This window comes from Pongo abelii, chromosome X, assembly GCF_028885655.2.
Source record: "Pongo abelii isolate AG06213 chromosome X, NHGRI_mPonAbe1-v2.0_pri, whole genome shotgun sequence".
In the NCBI taxonomy this organism is placed as follows: domain Eukaryota; kingdom Metazoa; phylum Chordata; class Mammalia; order Primates; family Hominidae; genus Pongo; species Pongo abelii.
In genome coordinates this window covers 2,222,874-2,247,148 of record NC_072008.2, presented here as the reverse complement: position 1 = coordinate 2,247,148, position 24,275 = coordinate 2,222,874, and the positions used below count along the sequence as shown (strand labels likewise).

The 24,275-nt window shown below is 43.9% G+C and overlaps 1 long non-coding RNA gene across 1 annotated transcript in view; it reads right to left on the bottom strand.

Moving 5' to 3' along the window:
• Positions 1-24,275, bottom strand: part of LOC129053353 (uncharacterized) — a 48,304-nt gene that overhangs the window by 8,746 nt on the left and 15,283 nt on the right. Inside the window, exon 9 of the long non-coding RNA XR_010138974.1 lies at positions 22,690-22,735. This is a non-coding gene — a long non-coding RNA (uncharacterized LOC129053353). The remainder of the gene's footprint in view (positions 1-22,689; positions 22,736-24,275) is intronic.

Sequence of the window (24,275 nt, the reverse complement as noted above, 5' to 3'; positions counted from 1 at the left end):
CCACCTGTAACATCACTCATGCACAGCCTTGCCTGCTGTTTTGTAGCCAGATGATCATGACTATGGGTGGCAGAATATCAACAGCAGGGTGGGAAACCTGGGGCCACTGGAATTGGGCACATCTGTGAAAATGTCCCTGGATCTTTCCTTTGTGTCTCATTTCTTAGAGGACTCAGGGATTGTAGCACTTGTGTTATTTATCAAGTTTCTCTACTGCTGGCCTCTGCTCAAGGGAGTTAGAAGAAATGGCAAGAGTGAGTCTATGGAAAGCCCTTAACTCAGAGCCCCACACAGATGAAGATGCTGGTCTTAATTGAGACCTCAAATAATAATTATTATGTGAAAATAGATCAAAGCAGTATCTCTGCCCTGCAAAATATTGAGAGGGGAAAATCACATAATACATCTTCTAAAGATACAAACACTATTTTCCATTGGGCAAAACAGTCTAGAAAGCAAGGCCAAGTCTGAAATCTACTTGAAAGAGCCAGATAATGTTGTAAGATTTATTTGCCTAAACCAGGGCCCCGGAAAACCTTGTTTATCTGTTTACACTGCTCCCCGCTATACCGCACTAGAATAATTCCCATGTACTACTTGCTGGGGGTCCAGGAAGGGAAACTGAAACTGATTCATCCCTAGGATATCAGGGCCATAATCTAGTTGCAAGCATAGACTTTGAGGACAAATGTCTTGATATCTGAATTTCACTTCTGCTGTTTATTTGCAGTGCATTAGCTGAATACATCACCAATCTGATTTTCAAGTTTCTGACTTGTAGAATGACAGTGATCATTCTTACTATACAGTTTGGTGCAGATTTTCTGAAAGTGCTTGCAAAGCACCTGCCATGTAGAGAGGGCTCCATCAAGCAGCATGGATGTTGTTATAAATTTCATTCCTGCCCCTAAAGAGGGAATTCTTGACAAGACATCCCCAGCCCCTGACTTGTGGATTGAGCCTGCTGATGTTCAGTCAGTGGTGGGAAATGAGACCTGCTAATGGGACCCTGTACCGCACCAAGGTGCTGAACTGTTGGGAAGATAAAGGAAGAAGTCAGACAAGGTCTGGTAAGCCAGCTGACTCGCCATGAAATACATCTACAAGGAGCTCTCACGTACCTGGAACTAAATTCTGAACCTATGCATGAGTTAAAAAGAAAAACAGGCTGGGCGCGGTGGCTCACACCTGTAATCCCAGCACTTTGGGAGGCTGACGTGGGTGGATCACGAGGTCAGGAGTTCAAGACCAGCCTTGGCCAAGATGCTGAAACCCCATCTCTACTAAAAATACAAAAATTAGCCAGGCGTGGTGGTGGGCACCTGTAATCCCAGCTACTCGGGAGGCTGAGGCAGGGAACTGCTTGAACCTGGGAGACGGAGGTTGCAGTGAGCCAAGATTGTGCCACTGCACTCCAGCCTGGGCGACAGAGTGAGAATCCATCTCAAAGCAAACAAACAAAAAACATGCTAGTGGAGATAACTGCATGCTCCTTGCACCCATAAAAATAAGCTATACAAGCTCATGTTTGCCCATATCTGCGCAGAAACAACAGACCTTGTTGGATCATTTAAAATGTTGCTAAAATTTCTGCATGATTTCTTCAGCCATGTAGCATTTTTTTTTCTTGGTTAGCATGTTTTCATTGGTTTTGTTTTTTAGCATTTTGAATTTATCAGACTACTACTGGTGTCCGGCTTCCAAAGTTTCCAATGGGAAGTCTGATGATAATCTTCTTTAGGATCCCTGGGATGGGATCAGTCACTTCTGTCTTGTGGCTTTCACTGTGCTTCAGGGTGGATCTCTGACTTCATCCTACCTGAAGTTTGCCGACTTTCTTGGATGTTTATTTCAAATAGTTGCACTGACAGGTCTAAGAATTTCCCCTGTACCATGGTGAGTGAAATGGGTGAGCATGCCCACGAGAGCTCTCAGATTTTCCAACCACCCATGTGTGGGTTGTGTTCAATTTCCTCCTCCTACAACCATTTTCCTTCCTAATGAAAATGCCTGGGTCACCTCACAATGTAATCACATGACCGAATCTGGTCACACATCCTATGCTTGGTACCTGTCACATCTACTTTGCTCCCAGCCTTTGGGGTCCCTACTCCTGAGGTCCTGAACATTCATAGAGAACAGATCTCATTAAGAGGGGCAGAAAGGATTTGCAAGATTAAGTGGGCCAAGTCTTGTAACACCAGTTGTAGGTAGAAGCAATAGCAGGCCCCAAAGATATCCATGTCCTGATTCCCAGAACCTGTGCAAGGGAAATGAAGGTTGCAGATGGAATGAAGGTTGCTGATCAGCTGAGCTTGAGATGAGAAGACATTACTGGATTACCCAAGTAGGACCAATGTCATCACATGGGTCTTTATCATTGAAAGAGGGAAGCAAGAGGGTCCGTGTTAGAGAGAGATTGGAAGATGCTACACTGCTGGCTTTGAAGATGGAGGGAGCAGCCACATAACAAGGCATGTACGCAGCCTCTAGAAGCTGGAAATATCAAGCAAACCCTTTCTCTCCTAGAGCCTCCAGAAGGAAGCCAGCCCTGCTGACACCTTGATGGGAGCCCCAGGAAACTAATTTCAGACTTCTTACCTCCAGAACTGTAAGCAAAGAAATGTGCACTGTTTTAAGCTGCAAAGTCTGTGATGCTTTATCCTAGAAGCAAGAGGAAACTGATCTAACCTCCTTCAGCAGTTGAAGGAAATCAAGTCAACAGCAACTGAAGTCATTAGAGTGAGGTCTCAGATTCCCATGGGGGATTTTTTTCCTTGCTCTTGGTTTTGCTCAAGACCTAGGATCTGATTTTGGCTGGTGCAAAAGCCACCAAAGTTACCGAGATTAGGGGGAATGGGATTCAGGGCTGAGTGGGGACATAAGAAGCCCGGAGCAGAAGCTGAAGAGTCAACAGACACCAATTTAAAACACAGCACATTCTTAGCATCGCACGATATGCCTGCAACTAAATGATTGGATGGTGTGTGTTTTCTGTGTCTTTTTCAATATGTTAAAGGCAAAATCACAATAGCGAGTAAGGGTGACTGCACAGCAAAACTGTTCTTCTAGACTCATCTTGCACCATAGTGGCAGCTGCAGGAATTGTGCACCACGATGCATCCCTGTGGTCAGGAAAGGCTTCTAGGATGCCTGGGAGCTGAACGAGGTGGTAAATGATGGTGTTGGCGCTGGAGAGAAGTACAGGGTAGGCATTCCAGGTGACAGGAAGGAAATAAGGAAGCCAAGCAGTGTGGTGGTGAGAAGCAGCACAGATTCACCCATGTGTGTGGACCTCTGCTTCTTCACACCCAGGAACCCAGCCAGTCCTGGAGATGCACAGATGAGCAAACCATGGCCAGACACTCACTCTCATGTTGCTTAGCGTCTAACGAGGAAAGCAGATATTTAAACAAAATTGCCTACAGGACATAAAAGTAGTGCTGTGGTCAGAGCAGCAGTAAGGAGGTGAGGCTTCTAGATGCTTATAATGTGGTCAACTTGGGTCAGACAGGGACACGATATGAACTTTTTAATTTTTTTTTTATTTTTTTGAGACAGAGTCTCGCTCTGTTGCCTAGGCTGGAGTGCAGTGGCGCGATCTCCGCTCACTGCAACCTCTGCCTCCCAGGTTCAAGCGATTCTCCTGCCTCAGCCTCCTGAGTAGCTGGGACCACAGGCACATGCCACCACACTCAGCTAATTTTTTTGTATTTTTAGTAGAGATGGGGTTTCACCATGCTAGCCAGGATGGTCTCGATCTCCTGACCTCGTGATCTGCCCGCCTCGGCCTCCCAAAGTGCTGGGATTACAGGAGTGAGCCACCGCACCCGGCCACAGATGTGAACTTTTAAGGGGAAGTGACAATGGAGCTGAAAGTGGAGCTGACAATTGAAGTATGAAGACAGCACAAGGTACAGGCAGAAAGTTTTGTGTAGCAACTGTGGTACGTGCAAAGGGCCAGTGGTCAATGGAACTGAGGATCCCGTGGGGCTTAGTGAGGAGGGAAAGAGGAGCTCAGATATGGCGTGGCATGGCAGGGAACAGTGAGGCTACAGTCAGTCCTCAACCTTGAAAATGGCCCTTTGACTGTCCTCAGGGTCTAGCCTTGCTTGCCATGTTCATTGTGCCTGGCACCCTCTGCTTGCTCCCAGACAGCTTTCTCCTGCCTCCCAGCTCTGCGTCTCTCAGATCCTGGCTCTGATCCCACACTGCTGTTGCTTCCACTCATGTACCCATTGCTAATGGCATCATTTCTTGGAGTAATTCACTGCAAAGTTCATTCCCCATGATAAACACAGTCTGTACTCATTACAGTCAACAGGGTGGCCCAAAAGAGTTCAGTTAAGGGAAAAAAAAAATCAAATTTTCCCTTGAAAAGAGCCAGTGATATGGTTTGGGTCCACCTTCCTGAGGTTTGAAAACTTCTCTGTTAGTGTTAGTTGCTTTTAGGCCTGGTCCTGCTGCATATACAATGTGTATCTTTCTCTTTTTTTTTTTTTTTTTTTTTTTCCTTTTTTGAGATGGAGTCTCGCTCTGTCAGCCAGGCTGGAGTTCAGTGGCGTGAACTCGGCTCACTGCAACTTCCGCCTCCCAAGTTTAAGCGATTCTCATGCCTCAGCCTCCCAAGTAGCTGGGATTACAGGTGTGTGCCACCATGCCCGGTTAGTTGTTGTTTTAAGACTGAGTCTCACTTTATTGCCCGGGCTGGAGTGCAGTGGTGTGATCTTGGCTCACTGCAACCTCCACCTTCTGGGTTCAAGCAATTCTCCTGCCTCAGCCTCCCGAGTAACTGGGATTATAGGCACCCCCCACCACGCCCAGCTAATTTTTGTATTTTTGGTAGAGACGGGGTTTCACCATGTTGGCCAGGCTGGTCTCGCACTCCTGACCTCAGGTGATCCATCCACCTTAGCCTCCCAAAGCGCTGGGATTACAGGCAGGAGCCACTGTGCCCGGCCTATCTTTCTCTTTATATGTAGATGGTGCCCTCTCCTGGTGGGAGGATCTCAGTGCCTGGCTCCAAATCCATGACCCTAGAGGTGGAGGGGTCCCCAGCTGCCCCCCTTCCTTCTCCCAACCTGGTGCCCTTGGGAATCAGCAACTTCCTGTACCCACCTGTTCTACCTAGTTGTTCACTTTGACTCAGCAACGCCCTCCCTCATCAGGCTCCCAGATCCCATCAGGTGTTCAAACCCTATGTGGCAGGTACAATCCTGGTCCCCAGAGATGCCCACATCCTAATTCTTAGAACTTGTGACCTTTTAGGACAAAGAGGAATTGCAGATAGGATTCAGGTAAGGTTCTTAAGATGGGGACATTTTTTGCATGATCTATGTAATCGCAGTGGGGTCCCAGGGCTTTTATAAGAGAGAGGAAGGGAGATATTTAACCGCAGAAAAAAGGGATGTGAGGATGGAAGCAGAGGTCGGAGTGATGTGCTTTGAAGATGGGGTAACAGCTAATGAGCCAAGGATGGCAGGTGGCTTGTAAAAACTAGAAAAAGCAAGGAATGAATTCTCTCCTAGAGATTCTGGAGAGACTGCAAGCCTCCCAACACCTTGATTTTAAAATAGTGAAATCCATTTCAGACTCCTGACCTACAGAAATGTAAGAAAATAAACATGTGTTGTCTTCAGTGTTGGCAGCTCATTACCACAGCAACAAGTAATGCACACACTTCCTCAATTCATCCTTCTTCCTCCGCCCACTCAGGAATAAAGCTCCCTCTCTTCAAAATGGCATTTGTCTGCAGTGTATGAGGAGTGTGAATACAGGTGTCATGATGTATATTTTTGTGTTTTTCTTGTTTTTTGTTTTTTTAGAGATAGGGTCTCACTATGTTGCCCAGGCTGGACTTGAATTCCTGGTCTCAAGCAACCCTCCTGCCTTAACCTCCCAAAATGCTAGGATTACAGGGATGAGCAACTGTGCTCAACCTATATCTTTTTTGTTTTGTTTTTTTGTTTTTGAGACAGAGTCTCATTCTGTCGCCCAGGTTGGAGTGCAATGGCACGATCTCAGCTCACTACAACCTATGCCTCCTGGTTCAAGCAATTTTCCTGATTCAGCCTCCCAAATAGCTAGGATTACAGGTGCCCACCAGCCTGCCCAGCCAATTTTTGTATTTTTAGTAGAGATGGAGTTTCACCATGTTGCCCAGGCTGATCTCAAACTCCTGGTCTCACGTGATCCTCCTTCTCAGCCTCTTGAGTAGCTGGGGTTGCTGACATAAGCCACTGCACCTGGCCTTTGAATCCTTTCGAGAATTAAGTCAATGGTCTGTTTCTGCAATTCTACTCACTTATTTCCCCACAGCCCTTCTCCTCCTCTTTCCCTTTTTCCACCTCCCACATGCTTCGCGCCTCACACACCCTTCCTATGAGTCTGAGCATCCATGCATCCTTGCACCAAAGCGTGAGAGACACGGTGTCAGTCTTGGATGGAGAAGGAGCTCCCTTCTACACTTTCCTGAGCTCCTGGAGCTGATGTTACTGGTGCCCCATCCTCCCTTTCAATCACCTTCTGCCATCCCTCCCATGAAGGTCAGCCCCACCTCAGGCTACCCCCTCATACCCCCGACCTCCGTTACCACTTCTGTGCTCCCCTCCAGCCCTGTGCTCACTGCTTCTCATGCTCTATACCTGCAGTCTTTGACCGCTGCCCTTGAATTGCTGGGTTTGCTCTTTCCTGTGATCTGAAAAAGCTGAAGCACAGGGGTTTTCCTTCCTCCCCTTTGCTGTGGCGTGAACCCCCACTCCCTTGCCATGCAGGCCTGGAGGGTCTGCCTAAGTAAACCACTAGCATGATTGCATGCCAGAGTTGCATATTGTTGTGAGTCATAAAAAGGTATCTGCGGCCGGGCGCAGTGGCTCACGTCTGTAATCCCACCACTTTGCAAGGCTGAGGCGGGCGGATCACGAGGTCCGGAGTTCGAGACCAGCCTGAGCAACATGGCAAAACCCCGTCTCTACTAAAAATACAAAAATTAGCCAGGTGTAGTGGTGGACGCCTGTAATCCCAACTACTTGGGAGGCTGAGGCAAGAGAATCACTTGAACCCAGGAAGTGGAGGTTGCAGTGAGCTGAAATCATGCCATTGCACTCCAGCCTGGGCAACAGAGTGAGAGTCTGTCTTAAAAAAAAAAAAAAAAAAAAAAAAGATGTGCATGTCCTCACCCTCAAAATGTAGAAACAGGATCTTATTTAGAAATAGGTTCCTTGCAGACATACTTAAGTGAAGGATCTTGAGATGAGATCATCCCAGATTTAGGGTGGGCCCTAAATCCAATTACTAGTGTCCTTACAAGGAGATAGAGATTTGGAGACACAGAGGAGGTGGCCACGTGGAGATGGAGGCAGGGACTGAAGTGACGTGGCCACAAGCCCAGGAACACCTGGAACCTCCAGGAGCTGGAAGAGGCAGGAAGGGTCCTCCCCTAGAGCCTCCGGGGTAGCGCAGCCCTGCTCACACCTAGATCTCAGACTTCTGGCCTTTGGAACAGTGACAACATCAATTTTCTTTGTCTGAAGTCACCCAGTGAGTGGTGACTAGCTGTGGTAAGGTGATCAATTCTCACTTCAGAAGACATCAGAGTGACCCCATCTGGGTCAAGGTATCCTGAGGTCTGTGTGGCATTTCTTCTAATCATACCCGTGAATGACCAGTGTATGAAAAGCTTCCCCAGTTTGCCCTCCCTAAGATGACAATTTCTTCCCTTGCGAAATTCTCCAGAGCATCTCTTTAGTGTGGTATCCATTGTGGCATCTCCTCTTTCCATAATTAAGATGTTTGAGCCCAAAAATGTGATCATTAGTATTAGTTGTTTTTTGTTTGTTTGTTTGTTTTTCTGAAACAGTCTCGCTCTGTTGCCAGGCTGGAGTACAGTGGTGAGATCTCAGCTCACTGCAACCTCCGTCTCCTAGGTTCAAGCACTTCTTCTGCCTCAACCTTCTGAGTAGCTGGGATTACAGGCACCCGCCACCACACCCGGCTAATCTTTTGTATTTTTTTAGTAGAGACGGGATTTTGCCATGTTGGCCATGATGGTCTCGATCTCCTGACCTCGTGATCTGCCTGCCTCGGCCTCCCAAAGTGCTAGGATTATAGGCGTGAGCTACTGCGCCCGGCCAGCATTAGGTGTTTTTAATAAAACTGGAGAAGCATCATTTTAGCTACAGGATACTAAGAAAAAGTTCATTCTTGAGCTGCGAAAAAAAAAAAAATACCTGGCTGGGCATGGTGGCTCACGCCTGTAATCCCAGCACTTTCGGCAGCAGAGGCAGGCGGATCACCTGAGGTCAGTGGTTCAAGACCAGCCTGGCCGACGTGGTGAAGCCCCATCTCTACAAAAATATAAAAATTAGTCAGGCATGATGGCAGGTGCCTGTAATCTCAGCTATTCAGGAGGCTGAGGCAGGAGAATCACTTGAACCCGGGAGGCAGAGGTTACAGTGAGCCGAAATTGTGTCACTGCACTCCAGTCTGAGGGACAGAGCGAGACTCCATCTCAAAAACAAAACGAAACAAAACTCTGACACTAGAACAACTGTGTTGTCAAGTAAATTAGAGGATGCTGGGACAGTGACATTCTTTCCCTCTCTCCTGGACCCTGGCAGTGAAGCACTAGAGGGGTTCACATGCACTTGAATCATGGGGCATGTGACCCAGGGGCCGCTTTTTCACCCAAGGACACTTTCGGCCTCACAATAGCACTGTGGTTAGAACTTCATCAACAAGAGACATGCGTAACATCAAGGAATGCGGCACAATTCAGCAGTCCCGAATACAGCGGCATGAATGGTGCCTTCTAAGAGCATTCAGAGCAGCTAACGAGCAAGAGATGACGGCTGGCATTTCTCAATAAACAACTGCAGTACGTTACCCTTCGTACATCAAGCAATATTTTTCAACATCTCCTGGTGAGAAACTTAGATAATGCCTGATAAGAACACACATGGCAGCATAGAACGCATTCTTCCATTTGCTTCTTTTAGGCAGAGATGTTTTTTTCTCTTGGAACTGACCCCAGAGTTCTAGCAGAGGCCTTGTTAAGTGGGGTGGGATGGAGAATTGTTGAGAAACACTAATGACCAAGACATGCATTTTCACATTTATATTTGTTCTCTCTGGAGCTACCAGACACCCAGTGCAACAAAACTAACCCAATTCTATGGAAAGGAAGGGAAATGTAAGAGCCACACGCCTGCGGGCTCCAGGAATCCTGGCTCCATAGCTGCCTGAATTCCAAAGTAAGAGCTGCAGTCAGGATGGGCATGGTGGCTCACGCATGTAATCCCAGCACTTTGGGAGGCTGAGGCAGGCGGATCACCTGAGGTTGGGAGTTCGAGACCAGCCTGACCAACACGGAGAAACCCCATCTCTACTAAAAATATGAAATTAGCGGGTGTAGTGGCGCATGCCTGTAATCCCAGCTATTCAAGAGGCTGAGGCGGGAGAATCACTTGAACCCAGGAGGCGGGGGTTGTGGTGAGCCGAGATCACGCCATTGCACTCCAGCCTGGGCGACAAGAGCAAAACTCCAACTCAAAAAAAAAAAAAAAGAAAAAAAAAAGAGTTGCATTCACTCGAATCTTCTGTCCTTAGTCGGTTGCATGTTTCTCCAAGTTACGTGGTTCCGTAGATGTTGAGATGTTTGTGACATCCATGTCCCCTTCGATTTTGGTCCTTTGTTTCTGACAGGGGCTGTATGGTTGAGTCCAATGACCAATCATCAAATTTCCATTACGCCAAAGTTGTGTGTGCATGTGTGTGTGTACCTGTGTGTGTGTGCGCGTGTGTGTGTGTATAACTATATGCGTGTATATACATGTGTATGTAGGTATTTGTGTGCATGTGCATATCCCTGTGTATGTGTGTTTGTGTATGTGTGTAGGTGTAAGTATGCATGTATGTCTGGTATGTATGTACATGTGTATCTGTGTATGTATGTGTGTATTTTTTGTGTGCATGTGTGTATGTGTATATCTCTGTGTGTGTTTGTGTATGTGTGTGTATAGGTGTAAGTATGAATGTATGTTTGGTGTGTATGAATATGCATATCTGTGTGTACATGTGTATATCTGCAGGCTTGTGGATGTGTGTGCATGCATGTGTTATGTGTGTATATGTGTATGCACATATCTGTGTATATGTATGTATACTTCTGTACGTATGTTATGTATGTGTATATCTGTGTATGGTTTATGTGCATAGGTATATGTGTATATCTGTGTGTGTATGTCTGCATACATGTGCATGTGAATGTGTATCTGTGTCTATATTTGTGCACATATGTGTTTATCTGTGTATACATGTGCATGTATGTATTTTTACGGATGTGTGTAACTGTGTATATGTGTGGTATATGTGAATGTGATTGTGTATACACAAGGGTTTAAAACTTAGTGCAATAGAACCTTTGTGAAGAACCATGGGAAAACAATTGTGCTTCCTATTGGTACCAGAGAGAAAGAGGAAGAACATTTTATAAAACTCTCTTTTGTTAGTTTTCGTCGTATAATGGTAGGAAGAAGTATGGCATGAAGGACAGTTTTGTACACGCTGCAGGAATTTCTACTCACCCAGGAGAAACCTGGGAACATATAAATCTCAAAGATAACCAAGGAAATATCTGACTCATATTTTAGACACTGACCAAAGAAGAAAAACTTAACAATTTTATAAGCTCTTCAGTGCATCTCTAGTGTATATTAATGGTTTTTATGCTTATATGCCTGATAACAGAAACCATCGTAAGAGACTGCAAAAATCTCACCCTTGCAAAAAAAATACTTCCACGAGGACATCTGCCCAAAAACTGGCTGTCCAAATTCAGACTGGTGTCACCATGTTATTGATCTTTTTAGCCAAGGATAATCATTTCAAAAGAATTATGGAATCCTCTTCATTATTTCCTTTAAAATCCTTTTTTCCCTTTTACCTCCCTGAATATGCACATAGTTTAATATGGCACATCTATTCTTATGGCACTACTACTCCCAAATAAACATCTTTTCTATTACAGAGTGTATTCGTCAGTCCTTACACTGCTATAAAGAAATACCTGAGACAGGGTAATTTATAAAGAAAAAGAGGTTTAAATTGGCTCACGGTTCCACAGGCAGTACAGGAAGCATGGCTGAGGAGGCCTCAGGAAATTTACAATCATGGCAGAAGGCAAAGGGGAAGCAGGAACGTCTTACGTGGCCACAGCAGGAGCAGGACAGGGGTGGGGAAGTTGTTGCACCCTTTAAACAACCAGATCAGATGATAACTCACTTCCGCCACAACAGCACCATGGGGGACGGTGGTAAACCATTCAATGGAAACCACCCACATAATGCAGTCACTTCCCACCAGACCCCACCTCCAAACTGGGGATTCCAACTCAACTTAAGATTTGGTGGGGAACCAGATCCAAACCATCTCTTTGTTGACACCAATACTTAGGTTGACACCAATACTCTGTATCTGTTTCATCCAATTTTATTCTTTTTCATAAAAGCAATGCAGTAAAGATACAACTAAATGTGGACCCTGGGAACAAGGAGTCCAGAGGTTGCCCAAAGAGTTGCAAAGTGCATCAGGAAACCTGAATGTGAAGATGGGTGACCGAGAGCCTGACGCCAGCCTCCTCTTGGGTCCTGAGCCTCCATTAGAGGATAGACTTAGGCATATGGTTTGCCCAGTAAATTGAACAATCTCCAGAGTTTATGAATTGAAGAGTGGGATGAATACAATACACAGAGGACCGAAGCAAACACATCAGAGTCGAGGCAAGTCCCCTGGGAGAAAAAACAGAAACCTTGAGCTGAATAGTTCAGAACAGGTTGTCACAAACTGGGCATCTCGGGGACCTTTTACCCCCAAGAACTGGAATCTGGAAAGATCTCTGCCTGTTTATCATGATTTATTTTTCCTGGGAGGTATAAATTCCCAGTGCCCTCCCCTCTATCTTACTGTGGAGGGTATTAGCTCAGTTTTTCCATTTTTAAACAGGTACTGCCAAAAAGTGTCTTCTCAATGCTTCCCACGCTATTCCACATGGACTTTTGGCTTACAGTTTACTTGCATTTTACCCACTTTTTATCTATCATCTAATATGTCAATCAATTGCCTATTAATCATCTCTCTCAAAATATCTTCTATCATTCATATATCTATATACCCATTTCTATCATTGATCTATCTCTGTGTATATTTATCTATCCATGTATTCATCTATCTATCCACCTACCCTGTCTATGTATCTATGTATGTACTGGCTCTATCCATATCATGTATCTAGCCATGTATTCATTTATCTATCCACCCATCCTGTATATATATCTATATATCTATCAGGTCTAATCTATGTATCTATGTATCTATCTAATCTCTATCATCTATCAATCAATCATGTATCTAGCCATTTACTCATTTACCTACCAATCAACCAATCATGTATCTAGCCATTTATTCATTTATCTACCAATTAATCAATCATGTATCTAGCCATTTATTCATTTATCTATCTACCCACCCTGTATATATCAGGTCTAATCTATGTATCTATCTATGTATCTATGTAATATCTATCTATCTATCAATCATCTATCATGAATCTATCTATCTGTATCAATGTATTTGTCTGTCTACCTATCTTTATTAACTTTTTGACCACAAGTAACTTGAACAAGATAAATTCACAAATTTTCTGGGAGAAAATTTCAAGTTGATTCCAGCAGGTAGCAAACGTAAAAGCTGTCTTACACCAGGAAACAGGGTTAAAGACCCAAAGGAGGAAGAACTTTTTCATCCTTTGATAAAAGACCAACAAGTCTGATGGGGAAGCTGTAGCTGTGCCTTAAAGTGCAAAGTGACTCAGAGAACAAGGTGCAGGTTAAAGAAGAAAGCTCGTAAGGTCAGAGGTGGGAGAACCAACAGAGCTCGCTTAGATGGAAACTTTTTTTTTTTTTTTTTTTTTTTTTTGAGATGGAGTCTTGCTCTGTCGCCCAGGCTGGAGTGCAGTGGTGCAATCTCAGCTCACTGCAACCTCTGCCTCCAGGGTTCAAGTGATTTTCCTGCCTCAGCCTACAGAGTAGCTGGGATTACAGGTACCCGCCACCACGCCTGGCTGATTTTTGTATTTTTAGTACAGATGAGGTTTCTCCATGTTGTCCAGGCTGGTCTTGAACTCCTGACCTCAAGTGATTGACCTGCCTCAGCCTCCCAAAGTGCTGGGACTGCAGGCATGAGCCACTGTGTCCAGCCAGATGGAAACTTTTTTTTTTTTTTTTTTTGAGATGGAGTTTTGCTCCTGTGGCCCAGTCTGGAGTGCAATAGCACGATCTCGGCTCACTGCAACCTCCGCCTCCCAGGCTCAAGCAATTCTCCTGCCTCAGCCTCCAGAGTAGTTGGGATTACAGGCATGAGCCACCGCGCCCGACTAATTTTGTATTTTTAGTAGAGATGGGGTTTCTCCATGTTGGTCAGGCTGGTCTCGAACTCCCAGCCTCAGGTGATCCACCCGCCTCGGCCCCCCAGAGTGCTGGGATTACAGGCATGAGCCACCACACCTGACCAAAACTTTTAAATCATTTAAACGAGCACTCTGTAGCCCAATGTCCTCTGCACCTTTTCATCCTTGAAGGGTGACAGCCAAAATCCCACTCTAGGCTGACGGAATGAGGAAGCTCCATGAAATCTCTGTTTTCAAGCTGTCCCTGAGTGAAATGACCTATTTCCTTGCTTTCCTCACTGGTAGAGACGACTGGGCCAGCCAAAACCCTCCGATGCCCTCAAGCCAATGCTGAATATGAATTTTACCATTTAGTTAATATATTATTTTAGTCATTTAAAAATAAAATCCGGTCAATAGCCAGACATGCTAGCCAGAAGCAAGCTAAGGCAATGCGCCATTTCTGTTCCGTGTGTTTTGAAAGTGTACCTTTTTTGGATAACGAAAATCTCTACAATATTTTCTTGGGCTAATGAGAAGTCAAGTGTTTATTTGTATTTTTAATATGAAAGAGAACATCTTTGCCCCTGGGAAATATTTATGAGGAACATAACTAAATGGAGACTAAGCTTTCCTTTTCATTTCCCTTCTGCGTCACAGATTCTTGTGTTTCTTCAAAGCACTAATTAAATATTTAAAGCTGTTGTCAATGCAGAAATGTTCCTCCCTAAAATGTTTCAATGAGCTGGAAAAAAGTGGAGAATAATTTGCTACCATCTACATATTCATAACATAAGGGTGTCAGGAGGTATTAGAGTCACTTTCGATGTGTCTGACTACACAGCATTGGTAATAATATTAGAACACTTTCAGCTTTCAAGGTGTAAATTTTTCATCTCCTCCTTTTCACTTCCTTCCATTGGTATCCAGGCCCCTTGGAGAGGTGGCTGCAGGTCACTTTTTTTTTTTATTATTTTATTTATTTTAATTGTATTTATATTTATTTTTATTTATTTATTTTTTTGAGACAGAGTCTTGCTCTGTCGCTCAGGCTGGAGTGCAATGGTGCCATCTCAGCTCACTGCAACCTCCGCCTCCTGGGTTCAAGTGATTCCCCTGCCTCAGCCTCCTGAGTAGCTGGGACTATAGGCGTGTTCCACCATGCCTGGCTAATTTTTGTTTGTTTGTTTGTTTGTTTGTTTTTGAGACGGAGTCTCGTTCTGTTGCCCAGGCTGGAGTGCAGTGGAGCCATCTCAGCTCACTGCAACCTCTGGCTCCTAAGTTCCAGCAATTCTCCTGCCTCGGCCTCCTGAGTAACTGGGATTACAGCCACCTGCCACCACGCCCAGTTAACTTTTTGTATTTTTACTAGAGATGGGGTTTCACCATGTTGGCCAGGATGGTCTTGATCTCCTGACCTCAGGTGATTCACCTGCCTCAGCCTCCCAAAGTGCTGAGATTACAGGCGTGAGCCACCACTCCCAGCTGGTCACATTTATTTTTTAGCCAGTTTCTGTGCACCAAAGAAGGGACAGCCTTCTGGAAGCATTTTAAAAGGGAGGCAGTAAAAAGCTATACGAAGTTCATTCCAAAACATATCACCCAGATTTCTCGAAGAACTAAAAAGAGAACTACCATTTAGTTCAGCAATCCCATTCCTGGATACATACATAAGGAAAATAAATTATCCTACCAAAAAGACTCCTGCACAAGCATGTTGATCACAGCACTATTCCCCACAGTAAAGAGATGGAATCAACCTAAATGCCCATCAATGGTGGACTGGATAAAGAAAATGTGGTCCATAGACGCTGTGGGATACTACACAGCCACAGAAAAGAACAAAACCACGTCCTTTGCAGTAACATGGATGGAGCTGGAGGTTCTTATTGTAATCAAACTAATCCAGAAACAGAAAACCAAAGATTGCACATTCTCATTTCTAAGTGGATCTACATATTGGGTACTCATGGACACAAAGATAGGAACAGACACTGCGGGCTTCTAGAGGGTGGAGGGAGGGATAGGGTAAGAACTGAAGAACTACCTATTGGGTGCCATGCTCACTACCTGGGTGACGGAATCAGTCATACCCCAAACCTCAGCATCACACAGTCCACCCAGGTAACAAGCGTGCATATGTTCAACAAGTCAGCAAAATAAATCATGATGAAAATAATCAAATGTTCTTAGTTTTATTTTAACCACAAATTAGAAATCAGACATTTTTCAACTATCTGCCTTGGACCTGATTCTAGGGAAAATATCCTAGGTCTGTGTTTTATAAAGATATGTGTATATACCTATATATATATGTGTGTATATATACATATATATGTGTATACCTATACATGCATGTAGAGGTATATACACACATATATGTATGTATATATACATATACAAGCATACACAAATAATCAACAGTGTCTTAGTCTTCACATTGAATTTATTGTTCTGCAAATGGAATAACTGTTGATATTTTAAAATAGAACATGCATTTGCTATTATATTTCATCCATATTTTTTTAACCCCTTCTGTGTTTCAGGCAGTGTCCTAGATAGATCTGGGGATTTTGGAGTTGAACAAAACACAGTTCCTTCTTGAAACTGACATTTAGAGACCCATATCTGAGAGATAAGCAAATAAGGTCAAGCATTAATAAGGCTATGAATAAATACATCAAAATGCTGAGCAAGAAATATTTATTTAAGTATTACTCATCTACTTGACAGAGAAGAAGAAAGAACATGAAAATTTGAAAGCCAACCTATCTGGTCATCAGGGAAATGCAAATCAAAACCACAATGAGATAGCCCATCAAACACATTAGGATGGCTCTAATGACAAATATGGACAGTGACAAGTGTTGGCTCAGATGTGCAGAAACTGGAGCGCTCTTACATTGTTTGTGGGATGGTGCAATGGTGCGGTTGCTTTGAAAAGCAGCCTGGCGGATCCTTCAATGGTTAAACATAGAGTTATCATATGACCCAGCCATTCCCCTCCTGGGTATTTACCCCAAAAATTGAAGACAGTTACTCAGACAACTATGTACATAGAAGTCCTAACTGTATGCTAAGTGCTAAGCATTATTCATGGTAGTCACACAGTGGAAAGAACCCAATGCCCATCAACAAGTGTGTGGATAAACAAAATGTGGTCTACCCATACAATGGAATGTCATTCAGCCATCAAAAGGAATGAAATTCTGATGCATCATACAAAATCAATGGACCTCAAAAATATTATGCTGAGTGAAAGAAACCAGGCACAAAACCACATGGGAGGCCATTTGTTTGAAATGCCCCTGATAGGCAAATCCATGGGATAGGAAGTAGATTCGTGAGTGGCTGCATAGGGCTGGAGCAGATGGCAGGATGTGGGTGATGACCCAGGGAGTGTTGCAACTATCCTTATGAACCAGGAAGTGCTACAATTATCCAGATGAGCCAGGAAGTGTGGCAATGTCCCCACGAACCAGGAAGTGCTACAATTATCCCTATGAACCAGACAGTTCCAAATGTCTTTATGAACCAGGAAGTACTACAATTATCCATATGAACCAGAAAGTGCTGCAGTGTCACTATGAACCAGGAAGTGTCACAATGTCCCTCAAACTAAGAAGTGCTACAATTATCCCTATGAACCAGGAAGTACTGCAATGTCCCTGCAAACCAGGAAGTGCTACAATTACCCGTATGAACCAGGAAGTGTTACAAGGTCCCTATGAACCAGGAAGTGCTACAATTATCTGTATGAACCTGGAAATGTTACAATGTCCCTATGAACCAGGAAGTGCTACAATTATCCAGATGAACCAGAAAGTGTTACAATGTCCCTGCAAACCAGGAAGTTATACAATTATCGGAATGAACCAGAAGTGTTGCAATGTCCCTGTGAACCAGGAAGTGATACTATTATCCACATGAACCAGGAAGTGCTACAATTATCCATATGAACCACAAAGTGTTGCAATATCCCTATGAACCAGGAAATGCTACAATTATCTGGATGAACCAGGAAGTGTGGCAATGTCCCTATGAACCAGGAAGTGCTACTATTATCCACACGGACCAGGAAGTGTGGCAATGTCACTATGAACCAGAAAGTGTCACAATTTCCCTATGAACCAGGAAGTGCTACAATTATCCCTATGAACCAGAGGGTTGCAAATGTCTTTATGAATCAAGAAGTTCTACAATTATCCATATGAACCAGAAAGTGTTGCAGTGTCACTATGAACCAGGAAGTGTCACAATATTCCTAAAAACTAAGAAGTGCTACAATTATCTGTATGAACCAGGACGGACTGCAGTGGCCCTACAAACCAGAACTGCTACAATTATCCATATGAACCAGGAAGTGTTACAATGTCCCTATGAACGAGGAAGTGCTACAATTATCCATATGAACCTAGAAATGTTACAATGTCCCTATGAACCAGGAAGTGCTATAATTATCCATATGAACCAGGAAGCGTTACAATGTCCCTACAAACTAGAAAGTTCTGCAATTATCCAAATGAACCATAAGTGTTGCAATGTCCCTGTGAACCAGGAAGTGCTACTATTATCCATATGAACCAGGAAGTGCTACAATTATCTGGATGAACCAGCAAGTGTGGCAATGTCCCTATGACCCAGGAAGTGCTACTATTATCCATATGAATCAGGAAGTGTAGCAATGTCACTATCAACCAGAAAGTGTCACAATTTCCCTACAAACCGGGAAGTGTGGCAATGTCCCTACGAACCAGCACTTCCTGGTTCATAGGAAAATTGTGACACTTTCTGGTTCATAGTGACATTGCCACACTTCCTGGTTCATATGGATAATCGTATCACTTCCTGGGTCATAGGGACATTGCCACACTTCTTGGTTCATCCAGATAATCCTAGCACTTCCTGGTTCATAAGGATATTGCAACACTTTCTAGTTCGTATGGATAATTGTAGCACTTCCTGGTTCATATGGATAATAGTAGCACTTCCACAATATCCCTAAAAACTAAGAAGTGCCACAATTTGCCGTATGAACCAGGAAGTACTGCAATGGCCCTGTAAACTAGAAGTGCTACACTTATCCATATGAACCAGGAAGTGTTACAAGGTCCCTATGAACCAGGAAGTGCTACAATTATCCATATGAACCTGGAAATGTTACAATGTCCCTATGAACCAGGATGTGTATGAACCAGAAAGTGTTACAATGTCCCTGCAAACTAGGAAGTTCTACAATTATCTGAATGAACCAGGAAGTGTTGTAATGTACCGGTGAACCAGGAAGTGCTACTATTATCCATATGAACCAGGAAGTGCTACAATTATCCATATGAACCACAAAGTGTTGCAATATCCCTATGAACCAGGAAGTGCTACAATTATCTGGATGAAACAGGAAGTGTGGCAATGTCCCTATGAACCAGGAAGTGCTATTATCCACACGGACCAGGAAGTGTGGCAATGTCACTATGAACCAGGACGTGCTACAATTACCCATATGACCCAGAAAGTGTTACAATGTCCCTGCAAACTAGGAAGTTCTACAATTATCCATATGAACCAGGAAGTGTTGTAATGTACCTGTGAACCAGGAAGTGATACTATTATCCATATGAACCAGGAAGTGCTACAATTATCCATATGAACCACAAAGTGTTGCAATATCCCTATGAACCAGGAAGTGCTACAATTACCTGGATGAACCAGGAAGTGTGGCAATGTCCCTAGGAACCAGGAAGTGCTACTATTATCCACACGGACCAGGAAGTGTGGCAATGTCACTATGAACCAGAAAGTGTCACAATTTCCCTATGAACCAGGAAGTGCTACAATTATCCAGATGAACCAGGAAGTGTGGCAATGTCCCTACGAACCAGGAAGTGCTACAATTATCCCTATGAACCAGAGGGTTCCAAATGTCTTTATGAACCAGGAAGTTCTACAATTATCCACATGAACCAGAAAGCGTTGCAGTGTCACTATGAACCAGGAAGTGTCACAATGTCCCTGCAAACCAGGAAGTGCTACAATTATCCGTATGAACCAGGAAGTGCTACAATTATCCATATGTATGAACCTGGAAATGTTACAATGTCCCTATGAACCAGGAAGTGCTACAATTATCCATATGAACCAGGAAGTGTTACAATGTCCCTGCAAACCAGGAAGTTATACAATTATCGGAATGAACCAGGAAGTGTTGCAATGTCCCTGTGAAACAGGAAGTGTTGCAATGTCCGTGTGAACCAGGAATTGCTACTATTATCTATATGAACCAGGAAGTACTACAGTTATCCGTATGAACCAGAAAGTATTACAATGTCCCTATGAAACAGGAAGTGCTACAATTATCCCTATGAACCAGGAAGTGTTGCAATGTCCCTGGGAATCAGGAAGTGCTAACAATTATGTGTATGAACCAAAAAGTGTTGCAATGTCCCTGTGAACCAGGAAGTGCTACAACTACCCATAAGAACCAGGAAGTGTCACAATGTCCCTGTGAACCAGGAAGTGCTACTATTATCCATTTGAACCAGGAAATGTAACAATGTGAGCCAGAAAGTTTTACAACGACCCTATGAATCAGAAAGCATTACAATCTCCAGATAAACCAGGAAGTGTTACAATGTCCCTATAAACTAGAAAGTGCTGCAACCTTCCAATGACCCAGCAGTTCATTTACCATGTCTAGGAAGCAGGAAGTGCTACAAACTCCCCAGTGACCCAGGAAGTTCTCTTACCATCCCCAGGAAACAGGAAGTGCTATAAACTTCCCTAGTGACCCAGGAAGTTTATTTAACATCTCCAGGAAGCAGGAAGTGCTACAATTTTCCTAGTGACCCAGGAAGTTCATTGACCATCTCTAGGAAGCAGGAAGTGCTACAACCTCCTCAGTGACCTAGGACGTTTATTTACCATCTCTCTAGGAAAGCAGGAAGTGCTACAACCTCCTCAGTGACCCAGGACGTTTATTTACCATCTCCAAGAAGCAGGAAGTACTACAACCTTCCCAGTGACTCAGGAAGTTCATTGACCATCTCTGGGCAGCAGGAAGTGTTACAACCTCCCGTGTGACACAGGAAGTTTATTTACCATCTCCAGGAAGCAGGAAGTGCTACAACTTTCCCAGTGACCCAGGGAGTTCATTTACCATGTCTAGAAAGCAGGAAGTGCTACAAACTTCCAGTTGATGGGGTACAGGACACCCCACCCTGAATAAGAATGTAGAACATTATGTGACACCCTGAAATATGCCACCTTGGCATACTGATTGCCTTGAGCAGAAATAAATCAAGAACCAGCCAAAGCACAACTCACAGTCTCTTGACTTTGTCACAGTGCTCCTGTCTGACATTTCTTATTGACTTTAAAAACGTCCTGTCTGTGACATTTCTTAGGTCCAACAGGAAACCCCAAGCCAGGTAGTGGGAGCCAGGCCAGCCCCTGAATGTCAGCGGCTGCCTGCTTCTCTCACCATGCACTGAATCTTGCAAATTTGCTGTGACCTCACATACAGGGGGGAAAAGCTGTTTTTTCCTTTGACACGCATACCCCTCTCATCCTTCACTTCTGACACTGAATGTGTAGGAACAACTGCTTTTTTCTATATATACACTCAAAATCTCTGTGACCAGAAGTCACAGAGACTCTGGGACTCTGTGCTGATAATCATTTTTTCCAGCCCTCTCATCCCTGTGACCCAGGGCCCAGGTAGCCAGGAAAACCAGCAATTACTCAGCAGCAAACGACCACTCATTCAATCCTTGTCACGTATTGGATCCAGGTTACTGGGTCCTCACAGGCTAGATCCACCCTCCAACAGCTGCATCTAAGCTATCCAACGGGCTGGTGCAACTTCCAGGGAAAGATCATTTGGGGATTTAGGAGAATTTGAAGGGCTGGGGGCAGCCATGGCAACCTGGGTGCCAAAGTCTTTCAATGACTTTTTTTTTTTCAATGGTCCTCTCCACTTTTATTTCTGTCTCTTTCCACGTGTGAACACCTCCTTCATCCTCTGACGGAGGCCTCTCTAAGGAACCTGTGATTCCATTGTAATTACACAGCTCATCCTAAATAATCTTCCCATGTCAAGATCCTTAATGTAATCCCATTTGCAAAGTCCCATGTGTTGCATAAGGTCACACATTTACATGATCAAGGGGTTAGGATGTGGGCATCTCTGGGGACCAGTATTTCGCCTATCACATGGGGTTTCAACACCTGATGGGATCTGGGAGCCTGATGAGGGAGGGTGTCACCCCTGAAGAGCTGGGTCAAAGTGAACCAAGTAGCTAGAACAGGTGAGCACAGGAAGTTGGTGATTCCCAAGGGCACCACTTCGGCAGAAGTAAGTGAGACTGTTGGGGACCCCTCTACCTCTTGGGTCATGGATTTGTAGACAGACACTGAGAGCCTCCCACCAGAAGAGGGCACTGTCTGCATATAAAGAGAAAGATACACCTTGCTAATGCAGCAAAAACAGGCCTAAAAGCAACTAACACTAAGGGAGAGGCTTTCAAACCTCAGGGAGGTGGACCCAAATGGTATCACTGGTTTCTTTTCGAGGGAAAGTTTGAATTTTTTTTTTTCTTTAACTGCACTCTTTTGGGTCTCCCAGTTGATTGTTATTAGTACAGACTGCTTTTCTAATGGGAAATTAACTTTGCACTTAGCTGCTGAAGGGAATGATGACATTAGCAATGGGTACATGAGTGTAAGCAACAGCAGCATGGGATCAGAGCCAGGATCTGAGAGACGCAGAGCTGGGAGGCAGGAGAGAGCTCTCTGGGAGCAAGCAGAGGGGAGCAGGGGCAATAAGCACTGAAAACAAGGATGGCCCCTAGGGACACTCAAAGGGACATTTTCAAGACTGGGCACTGACTGTAGCCTCATTCTCTTCCCCTCTATCCCATGCCATGCCTGACTTCCTCTTTTCCCCTTCACTGAGCCCCACAGGCACCCTCAGTTCCATTGACCACAGGCCCTTTGCACATGCCACACTTGTTACACAAAACTCCTTTTGACCCACTCCTTGGGATATAAGTCATCCTCATTCCTCAGCTGTCATCTCAACTGTCATGTTCCCTCAGGGGTCCACATGTGTGCCCCTGCCTGAGCCCCAGGCAACTAATATGGAAGCATCTAGAAGCCTCAAACCTTCATCACTGCTCTTCCTACAGCACTCCAAAAACACAAACAAACTATAAGCAATTCGGCAACAGAGGAGACTTTAAAGAGTTACTCACTGTTTCATTCACCATGAAGAAACATCTGTGAAATCAAAGTCAGCCCCTAAAGAAGGGAAACAGGCTGTTAACACCAAAGTTCTGAGAGAAATGAGGAAGAAATGACCTGGAAGCAGATGGAGAAAACACCACAGGCCTAAGTTTCTAAGTGTTTTCTAAGTATCACTGTGACCAGGACCTCATAAGAAAAAGTGAATTCCTGATCATTTTCACATCACTCTTCTCTCAGATGCAAAGAGTAAAAGATGAGAGCAAGAGTCAGGGGTGGAAAGAGAGGGAGAGAGAGAGAAACAAAGTAATTTATAAATGAACTGTGCTGGCTGGACGAAGTTGGAACTCTAACTCTGCCAACACACAATTCCCTCCTGTTGATTTCCCATCCCATCACCATCTCCCTTCAGGTAACCAACACCTTCTGCCACAGAGGCCCTAAGAGGTGGGGACACATGATTATGATCAGATTTGGGCTAGAGGGTGTCTAAAAAAGTGGCTCTATCAACCCAGAGTACTGGATAGACGTACTCTATCAACCCAGTCACTGGACTGACGTGAAAATTCACCGTGGTTTCAGCTTCTAGTTTTAAGCTTTTCAAATCCCGACTAAGGCTGCAGAAATTTTTATACTGAAAGGGGATAATAAGGAGGCTTAAATAAAAGAAACATGAGGGGGCCACATCAAATCCGACATTTTTCCAAAACCATGTAAGAATATACTTATATGGTTTCAATGAGTAATCAATAACTTACATAGTTTTAATGAGTAATCAATAAAAACCAGATGAGTATCCAAATATATATATAAAGAAATAAGAAACCTCATGGTAGGAAAACCAATAATATTATATATTTGGGGAAAAAAGTATACCAGAATAGAATGACCCTTCCTGAAATGACTACATTTTTTAAAAGGCAATTTATTTTATTTAAAGGTGAATATCTTTGGGTTTTTGCTTTAAAGTCGGGAATTTAAAATATCTGCTCTCTTCACTCATATTTAAACCTGTCCCGGGTTTACTATCAAAGGTAGTACAACAAAAATACAAATAAAATGTAAAGAAAACATATAAAGATAGAAAATTGAAAAATATTTTAAAATCGTGCAAATAATATGATTGTCTTCTTAGAAAGGTATGAAATGAGAAAAAAATAGAAATTTAATAAGGGATCGTAGTTCAGGATATAGTAAGGAAAAATATATTAAATCTTTTCTATGTAACAAAAATAAACAGAAAGAGAGTGGGCATAAAAATATATCCACAGAAATGAAAAAAAAAGAAAAAATTAGAAATGCATTAAAAGAAATCATCAGGGAAAGAGGTACATCGAATATCAAGAAAAATCTCAATTTTGCAGGCATGTTGGTTCTGAAGTTCAAAGGAAAAAATGTCAGCTGGGCATGGTGGCTCACGCCTGTAATCCCAGCACTTTGGGAGGCTGAGGCACGTAGATCATGAGGTCAGGAGTTCGAGACCAGCCTGGCCAATATGGTGAAATCCCGTGTCTACTAAAAATACAAAAATTAGCTGGGCGTGGTGGTGGATGCCTGTAGTCCCAGCTGCTGGGGAGGCTGAGGCAGGAGAATCGCT